The sequence below is a fragment of the Cucumis melo genome, chromosome 8 (assembly GCF_025177605.1).
Source record: "Cucumis melo cultivar AY chromosome 8, USDA_Cmelo_AY_1.0, whole genome shotgun sequence".
Classification (NCBI taxonomy): domain Eukaryota; kingdom Viridiplantae; phylum Streptophyta; class Magnoliopsida; order Cucurbitales; family Cucurbitaceae; genus Cucumis; species Cucumis melo.
The window spans coordinates 14,453,771-14,464,344 of NC_066864.1; the positions used below are offsets into that span (position 1 = coordinate 14,453,771).

General features: G+C 30.1%; 1 long non-coding RNA gene across 5 annotated transcripts; it reads left to right on the forward strand.

Annotated features, from left to right (window-relative positions):
* The first annotated feature begins 7,841 nt into the window (after window positions 1–7,841).
* On the forward strand, window positions 7,842–10,049 carry LOC127150643 (uncharacterized). Of its 5 annotated transcripts, none has more exons than XR_007823231.1 (5): window positions 7,842–8,066; window positions 8,166–8,257; window positions 8,333–8,443; window positions 8,690–8,739; window positions 9,506–10,049. It is a non-coding gene; the product is annotated as an uncharacterized LOC127150643 (long non-coding RNA). The 5 variants fall into 5 exon arrangements; XR_007823232.1 differs by having other exon boundaries at window positions 8,173–8,257; XR_007823230.1 differs by having other exon boundaries at window positions 7,843–8,066; window positions 8,344–8,443.
* The last annotated feature ends 525 nt before the right edge of the window (window positions 10,050–10,574 follow it).

Sequence of the window (10,574 nt, forward strand, 5' to 3'; positions counted from 1 at the left end):
CATTTCTCTTTGTGGCTTCTCAAATTCAAATTGCCTCGTTTTAATATTTCATTACTATGTTTGGAGAAATGTGTATACATCGTTTCTTCTCGTATTTGGCTCGCGGAGCGCGAAAAAAAAATTCTAAATTATAAATAATATCTTTTGAAGCCTTTTAAAAAATATAAAATAACTCACAACCTATTTACACTAGAATAATTTTGAAAATAGAAAAAGTCTAAAAACCTATCATGTAAAATACTAAAAGTGTCCCGTCAACTTCGCTGTTACCAGCGCACGTGTAATATATTTGCAATTGTTTAGATTTAGCTTGTTTGGTACACGATCGTTTAAATATGGCTACAATTTATTTTTTTCAATTATATCATTTAATTTTGTTAAATGATCGTTTAATTTGGTTACACGATTGTTTAGCCCAAATCTAAACGATTTTTTTTCAAAACTTGGTACACTATCGTTTAGATTTAGCTTAACGATTTTTTTAAATTCTTTTGCTATACGATCGTTTATTTTTTTATACGATCATGTAGATATGACTACAATTTATTTTTTCAATTCTATCATTTAATTTTGTTACACAATCATTTAATTTGGATACGTTTAAATTTGGTTATAGGATCGTTTAAATTTGGGAACCCAAATCTAAACGATTTTTTTTTTTCAAAACTTGGTACACCATCGTTTAGATTTTGCTAAACGATTTTTTTAAATTCTTTTGCTACACAATCGTTTATTTTTTTTATACGATTGTTTATATTTGTCTACACGATCGTTTAAGATTTGGCTAAACAATTCTTTTTAATTCTTTTGGTATATGATCGTTTAGACTTGTCTACCGATGATTTATTTTTTTACACGATCGTTTACATGATTTATTTTTTTACACGATTGTTTATATTTGGCTACTCCAATCTAAATAATTTTTTTCAAAATTTTTTATTCATGATTTTTTAGATTTTGCTATTTTTTTTACATGGTCATTTTAGATTTTGTTATCCAAATTTAAACGACGTAAAAAAAGGAGAGGAAAAGAAAAAGACGATGGAAAGATTAAATGACGTAAAAAACAATCTTAAAAGAAGAAAGACGATGAAAATATTAAACGACGTAAAAAAATAATCAGAAAAGAAAAAGACGATGCAAAGAAATCGCAGCGAGAAAAAAAGAAAGACGATGAAAGAAATCGTAGAGGAAAACGATGAAAAAAATTGTAGGAGGAAGACGATTTCATCGCAAGAGAAGAAAGATGGAATGACAAACTTGGAATATTTAAAAAATGGCTAACTTTATGGACTTTGTTACCCGGGCCGTAAATAGTTTAATGTTTTGTAATATGTATGTAAGTTTTCCCTTAAATTTTGTAATTTATATAAAAAATATCTTTAAAATTTGGTTATAGGATCGTTTAGATTTGATCATTTAAATTTGGGAACCCAAATCTAAACGATTTTTTTCTTTTCAAAACGTGGTACACCATCGTTTAGATTTTGCTAAACGATTTTTTTAAATTCTTTTGCTACACGATCGTTTATTTTTTTTATACGATCGTTTATATTTGTCTACACGATCGTTTAAGATTTGGCTAAACAATTTTTTTTAATTCTTTTGGTATATGATCATTTAGATTTGTCTACCGATGATTTATTTTTTTACACGATCGTTTACATTATTTATTTTTTTACACGATTGTTTACATTTGGCTACTCTAATCTAAATAATTTTTTTCAAAATTTTTTATTCATGATTTTTTAGATTTTGCTATTTTTCTGTACACGGTCATTTTAGATTTTGTTATCCAAATTTAAACGACATAAAAAAAAGGAGAGGAAAAGAAGAAAGACGATGGAAAGATTAAATGACGTAAAAAATAATCATAAATGAAGAAAGACGATGAAAGAAATCGTAGAGGAAAACGATGAAAGAAATTGTAGGAGGAAGACGATTTCATCGCAAGAGAAGAAAGATGGAAGGGCAAACTTGGAATATTTAAAAAATGTCTAACTTTATGGACTTTGTTACCGGACCGTAAATAGTTTAATGTTTTGTAATATGTATGTAAGTTTCCCCTTAAATTTTGTAATTTGTATAAAAAATGTCTTTAAAATTTCAAAATTTTCAAGAATATCATTTCCCTCTTGAAAAGAATTAAAAAATATCATTACCATGAACGAAAACCTTTAAAATTTTGTTTCAAAAATATTTCTAAACAAAAGTTTCATAAATACTCAAAAATACTCTCGTTAATATAAATTTTATACTAAATTTCTTAGCACCAAAGATAAAAACCAAAATTTTAAGTTAAAACTATAGTTTTAAATTCCCATCGATACATCGTTATCTTTTTTCATGGATTCGATATCGATAGAAGGGGGTGAACTGACCTTTCCATTACATCTTAAAAAATCCACAAACCACAAAAAACAAAAGGATTTTTTTCAAAAATAGAAAAAAAGAACTACCTACACTCCATAGAAAAAACCATTTAAAGACAAAATTCATTATACTTGATCTTTATATGAAGTGTAAATATCTTGTCAATTTTTCTATTTTTGACATTTTTTCAAAAATATACACCAAAATGTCACTAATATAAATAATAGATATGTTTACTTATTTGAAAATAATAAAACATTTATTTAATAATTAAATTATATTTTTTATTATATTTTTAATTTTTCTAGAAGTAGCCAACTAAATCTAAATTTCTTTAAAATTAAAACTTTCATATATATATTAACATTGATATTTTAAACCTTGGTTAAAACATAAAATTCCACAAAATCTCACAAAGTTTCAAATTAAAAATTTCTCCTTAAAAAATACTTGTTCACGCGAGATTTTCAGAGAAATTTAATTCATGGAATTTGAACTGTAAGACTCGCATCTTGAATAGAAGGGTTTTGTTTTTGGAAGAAGAAATGTTTTTTAGAGTAATAGGCGTTTTGAAGGTTAGTTCCCATTAAGGTTGGGTGATGCGATGAGAAGGGATTGTGCTTAAGCTTGCAAAGGAATTAGGCGTTTTTGCTCAGTAACACAAGAAAAGCAGGCAAGTGGAGTTAGGAAAGTTTGAGAAAATTTCTTAATATTGGTTAGGATTAGTATAAATAGAAAGGGTCTAAAGAAAGAAATATTCTGAAATTGCTAAGAGAAATTACTTAAGTTGACCTATTGAGTTATCATTTGGTGAGAAGACAAGGATTTCTGGGAAATTAGGCATTTAGAATAAGAAAGACTAGTTTTTATGAGTGACTTTTCTAAAAGGATGAACAAAGCATTTAAAGTGTTATTTTTAAAGTCTTGTGTTGTTATGCAAATGTCTTAACACATGTTTAACTTTGTTCATGTTTATAAGAGAACGTGATTGTTTGAAAGGAAGTTTCTAAGTTATGTTTCTAAGTTAAAGTTTTTATGTTTGTATGAATTTCATGTATGTGAGTAAACCATTAGTTTTATTTCTAACTTAAGTTAGCTATTATGTGCACATAATGAGTCAAGATAACCATGGAGTGTACAGACCACATGGTGGTAAGAAGTTAACTAATGCGTTGAAAGGAGCGTATTTGAGTTAATAGCCTGAGCAATAAGAAATGAACCGAAAAATTCTCCCAAGGATGCTAATGATGATACAATCATCACAGTAGTCTATGCGTAAAAATGGTTTATATTCTTGACAAAAGGAATAAGAAAAGGCTACTGTGTGTTCTATGTTTTCATTGAAATGTTGTGAATTATGTTTATGAAAAATAAATTTACTTGATTATACGCCTAAAAAGGATTTCCAAAACCTCATTCACTAAGTATTTGACTTACGTTTTAAATTTCCCTTCCTCATATATTAAGGCATTAAGGCCGAGTTAAGAAGGGTAAGGCGAGCACCTAGGCGTTAAGGCATTAAGTCAGATGTTCTAATTTTTGGATTTAGAGAATGCAACAATAGGCGTTAGAGACTTGAAATCTTGATTTTAGCTATGGTTTATAAGAAAGCTTGTATTTTGTATTAACCACGTATTGTTAAGTAAATAAAAGTTTTCTCTTGTTTTCACGCATTGTGGTTCTTATCGACTAGTAGTTTAAGATTTTAAGTTCAAGTTAAGCGTTTAAGTCTAAGGTTCAAGGAATATAGTTGAGTGTTATGGCATTTCGCTTAAAGGCATTAGGGTTGCTCAAGTCATGTTCGCTTTTCGCAACGCGAGGGTTAACATGCGTTCCGTGGCGGCATGACATGAACTTCGTATATTGATTTATAGTGTAGTGGATGCAATCTCTAATATTTACTCATTTGATGCTTTCTCTTCAATGCAAATTAAAACCTGTAACTTCTTATTCCCTAATCTTCAGGAAGTTGTGGTTTCAAATTAATTTGAACTTCAATATTTTAGAATTCAAAGAAGGTTTAATCTTCCAAGTCTTCAATCTTTCAGAAGATGGTAATCTTCGGGTTGATAAGAACTTCACGTCTTTAGATCTTTTAGAAGTTCAAATCTTCAATTCTTCCTTCAACCAAAGATCCCTCAAATGAATGGTAAGGTCTCTATTTATAGAGAACCTTTCGAGGGCTTTAGGTGGGGTTAGGCCCATTTGCTTTTTGGACTTGGGCTCATTTGCTTGTTGGGCATGGGCTTAGGTTCATATGCTAGTTGGATTTGAGCTTGGGTCTACAACAATTAAAGCATGTGATGTCATCACAGGGTTTTACTACCTATGCGATGTCAGGTACCCTAATGCTGAAGGTTTTCTGGCTCTATACATAGGGCAAAGATACCACCTACAGGAGTGGTGTGAAGCGAAAAATCCATCGTCAACAGCGAAAGAGTTCTTCAACATGAAACATTCTTCTGCATGGAATGTGTAATTGAACGAGCTTTTGGTCAGTTAAAGGGTCAGTGCAAAATTCTTCGAGAAAATTCATACTACCCTATACAAAGTCCAATGTCGAACGATACTAGCATGTTGTCTACTTCACAACCTCATCAATAAAGAGATGATGAACGTCTACATACCACCCGACAAAGATGAGAGTGATTCGACCTACGTGTCAACGACAAGAGACGATATACGTAATGACCCAATTATTTGTACTAAGCTGAGGTCATTACAATAAATTTTCAATAAAAACAGAATGCTGAAACACTGATACATATACGCGAAAGCAAAACTGAGTCCCCATATGGTATGTCATGGATCATTCTCTGTCATTCGCCAGCTTTCCTCTACCTTTACCTTCGCCTGAAATATTAAACATAGAAAGAGTGAGTATAAACATATACTCAGTAAGGGACCTACTACTAGTCCCGCTAGGTGTCTGTTAACTTCTCATTAGAGTCCTAAACTTCTCATTAGAGTCCTATAAAGAAGTACCCCTGAACTGGCATGTTCCCGAACACGTGCAATCAGTGATCCCGTAGGAATATATCTGGTCTTCGGTGAACCCAAAGGAACACCTAGGACAAACTGGTCTTTAGTGTACTCGAAGGAAATGCTAAAACAATCGGGCTATGAGTGATCCCGTCGAATCACTCGTAATCATGTCTGTGCCAATGTCAATGTCATAATGGACTGGTAATTCCGTCAGACTACGCAGTCATAAAAAGGTGATCCCGAGGGACACCTATGTGGGTACGACTCTAATAGATGAAATTAACAGAACGTTCATTCATAGCATGTACATAATATAACATCATCAACATGACATGAATATTAACCTTAACATCCTTAATCATATGATTAATATACCATGCATCATCATCAACGTAAATTAGTCATAAACATAATATCAGTCATCATCATCAATCATCCATATAATGCCAGTCATTATCAATAACATCAAGTTATGCATTTTAGCTACCATCAATGCATAATCATAATTACATGTGGTCTCTTAACTTCAGTTCGAAGGTCCAATAGAAGAATCTATTACCTTGAGATTTTAGCCAATCAAAGTACTACCTAGCTGATAGTAAAAATTCTCCAATTAACTTGATCCTAATCATAAAAAAAAAAAAAAAAAACTCAGTATCTTAATTAATAAAATTAGCAATTGGCTAACATCCAAAAATTTTCCCAAATTAATTAACTTTCTAAAAAAAATTGGGATTGAAACAAATTCAACTTTGATTGGAAAAAATCCAAGATTTAAATCTTCAAGAATTAGCCAATTGAATCTTTAAAGAAACCCCAAATAGATCCAAAATTAAATTAACAAAATATTAATTTAATTTCATTGGCTTACCAAGGTTACTCAAATTGAGGTTGAAAAATTCTCTTATCCTTGATAGAAAAATTCATCACTTTTTAAATTTTCAAGTTTTGCCAGAGGGATCAATCTTAAGTAAAACTGATGAGGCGGCAACAACAGAGAGTTATCTTAGAGAAGAAGATAAATAACTTTTTTCTTTTTCCTTTTTTTTCTAACTTAAGCATTCCAATACTATTTATAGATCTAAATAATAACAATAATAGTTATTATTATTATTTCTTTTTCCTTCTAGGATATATATATATATAAAATACAAAAAATATACATATATCTTTATTCACATTATTTTTACTCAATAAATGCCTTAAATGCACAAAATCTTAAGCATTTATAATATAATAATAATAATAATAATAATAATAATAATAATAATAATAATAATAATAATACTTCTTTATTATTATTATTATTATTTTTTCTCACCAAAGTCTATAATAAACATATATTTATTTAAACCATTATTCTTTTTTCTAAATAAATATATATCTTTTCTCGTCCAATCAAATTAATCATCTCTCTCCTCATGGATTATCTTATTTTCCAAACAAATATAATTATATTCCGTCATATAATTAACTTCATTTTTTCAAATTATTAATTAATATAAATATATATATATATATATATATATATATATATATATATATATATACTCAATTAAATCCAATTCCACCAAAATCAACTTTTTCCTCCAAAATCTCAAATTAACTTAAATCCTCAATTAATTTAGGGGCTCTTGCAAATATGACAATTATAGTATCATAAATTAGGCCCATAACACATCATTTTTACATTTGCAAAAATAGCAAAATTGAAGCCCAGCCTGCATTTTAAAATTACGAAATTACGAAGTTACCCTTCAGTCGTTACTGATACACCAATATATACGGTTGATACACCAATATATACGGTTGATACACCAATATATACAACTGATACACCAATATATACCGTTGATACACCAATATATACTGTCGATACACTTGATTTGATGTACTGCTTGTACACTTTTTTTTTACTCTCTAATACTTCACTGATACATATTATTAGTTTAAAACACTTGATATGTTGTTGATACAATCAATCAATTAAATACACTTGAAGCACTAAGAATGATACACTTTATATATCAATGATACACTTGTTATTGTTTCTTGATACACTCGATAGATTTAATACACTTAATCACTTGCTAAACTTTATTGATACATATTATTAGTTTGATACACTTGATATGTTGGTGATACAGTTGCTCAACTATTGATATACTCAATCAATTAAATACACTTTGATGCACTAAGAATGATACACTTTATATATCATTGATACATGTTATATATCGTTGATACACTTGTTATTGTTTGCTGATACACTTTGTAAACCCGATATTTTCTTGGTTTAATTTCTTTAAATGTGGAAAAAAAAGGAAATGAAAATTAAGTTTAAATATATATATATATATATATATATATATATATATATATATATATATATATTTATATATTAAATAGTTTTATTAAATAAATTAAAGAAAAGAAAGAAAAGAAAGGATAAAAAGAACAAAAAGAGAAGAAAATTTCATTTTTTCTTTTCTTCTTCTTCTTCTTCTCTTCCCTTCACCACCAAGAATTTTGAAGACATCCAACTTCCATTTTTTTTCCTTCTTTAATTTGCAGAGAACTTCTAAGAGAGAGTTTGGAAGAAGAAGAGGAGGAGAACTCAAGCAAAGTGTATCCATGGCTGAATTTTAGTTCATTCTACACATCACTGGTTTTTAATTCGGTTTGAACTCTTCAAAAGGAATTAAGAGGTGAGATTTACATTTACTGAAAGTTAACTCATTTTCAAACAAACTTTATGAAGAAATTTAGAGCAAATTCGGATATTCATTTGGTGCTTTTCAATGAAGAAAATAGGGCAGTTGGTTTTCACTCGAAATCAGGAGGTCTCTGATTTTTCTTGTATTTCAGAGTGTATCGGTTGAGTTAAAATCTCTATTTGGTATGGTTGGAAATCTTATTTAATTTACTATAACTTTTATGAAGAAATAGTGAACAAAAAATGACTAAAAATCAGTTAAATTGTAGGGACAAGTTAAAGAGGTCATGTGCGCACAATTCTGGAAGTGGTTCTGTTTCGAGGGTTATCTGAGTTTATGCACGGGGAATCAGATTTACATGTCTTCAGGTAAGTTTTAGAGGATCTCAAAATGAAGATTTTGATATAAAGAACACTAATTTTGGTTAAGTATTGAGAAAGTTATAGTCCTTTGAAGTTTATGTTAGAAATCTGGAAATTTCAGAGAATTGTTGAAATAGGATTTTATTTCTTAAGCTTTATTTTCGTGAGCGTCATCTTTGGTGCGACATGTTATGTATATCTTTAGGAAACCAGAATGTTTAGAGTTTTAATACTCGGTTGGGTTGTTGGCAGGCCGAGAAGAATTAAACCAAGCTTATAGACCAAGGATATAGCCCAAGACTGTGAGTGACAAAACCAACTTTGAAATATAATCCATAACTGTTATTATGATTGAATGCGATAAATGTTTACTTACGAAGCTATGAAAGGTATTTGAATTTCATGACTATTTTCAAGTATACATTTGAAGACTAGATTTCTTAAAGAAACTTATGCTAGCACGTAGATATTAAATGTTTGGAAAGTATTTAAACCACAATGTTTTAAGCAAAGCATGAATTAGTAAGAAGTTTTGTTTTAAGAACTACAGTTTTCCACGAAAGAGCTGAGTAAGGTTCGAGCTTTGTGTAAAATTTATAAGTAGGCATGTTTTAATATTTTTAGATGATTTATGAAATTTTTATTAACTACATGACTGAGATCTTGAGCCTGAGGCTAGAGATTACCGTGTGCACACTGGTTAGATTTCGTTGTTGACTTGAGTGTACTCCGTAACAACGATGCTGTCGTGAGTGCTGGACGGGTCCCACTACATCGTAAAGCTTGTAAACGTTGTTGTACTCGGTGTACCCTACACAACGTAGATTTGTCATGTTAGTTAAAATTCTTCGATATACTTGATATGCCTTGCTAGATTTCAATGATGAACATGCTGACTATTTAAGGAAGCTATTCTTACTACTACACGTTTACATTTACGACTTGTATAAACAGATTTATATGTGTAAAGTTTTCACGTGCTCTTATCTTTAAATTCATAGTTTTAAATAGAGTCACTCACTGAGCTTCATAGCTCACTCTTTCCAAAATGTTTTACCCATTTTCCAGGTAGAGATCGAGTTCCCGGTGCCTGATAAACTGTCTTAGTCTGCTGAAGCTCCGTTATCGATTGCCAGTACGTGTTTTGAGTTGGGCACAGAGTTTGTTGTGTTATGATGTATATACACCCTTGTATGCTATAGATACTCCACAGTTTGTATAAGGTTTAGGAGCTGTAGTTGTGTAAATTTTGTTGGTTATATTTTGATTAAGGTGTCTTTAGGTTTACTCGTGAAATCAGTAAATTTTAAGATACACTTCATGTATGTGTTTGACTAGCTGTGTTTGACTAGCATAGGATCGCTGTGTTTTGTTGCATGTATAATAGTTTATATACTAGATTGGCAAGTTCATCACATGAAAGTTTTAAGCAGAGTCGACAGATACAGGTACAGAAAAGCGTTGTTCGTCGGCTTCACGCCATCTTTCGGTCTAAGGTAGCAGGTAGTCCGGGAGGGGGTGTGACACACTTGATAGATTTATTACACTTAATCACTTGCTAAACTTCGTTGATACATATTATTAGTTTGAAACACTTGATATGTTGTTGATACACTTGCTCAACTATTGATACACTTAATCAATTAAATACACTTGATGCGCTAAGAATGATACACTTTATATATCGTTGATATACTTGTTTGTTTGCTAATCACTTGCAAAACTTCATTGATACATATTATTAGTTTGAAACACTTGATATGTTGTTGATACACACTATTGATACACTCAATTAATTAAATACACCTGATGCACTAAGCATGATACACTTTATGTATTGTCGATACAGTTGTTATGGTATGTTTACAATCTTAATAACATGTTGAACATCATTATCGCCTATAGTCAACAAACTAAAACTGAAAGTTCAATACATGACTCAACCTGAATTTCAGTATGAATCAAGTTCACAAAAGAATCAAATGATGATATCGCTCCATCAACCACAACACAATTTGTTTTGTAATCAACGTAGTAATGTTGCTCATCTCATTGACCACTTTGAAAAAAAATTACTGCCAATTTAACCATAACTACAATGAACTGCAACAATGGAAAAATAAAAAACACATAACAA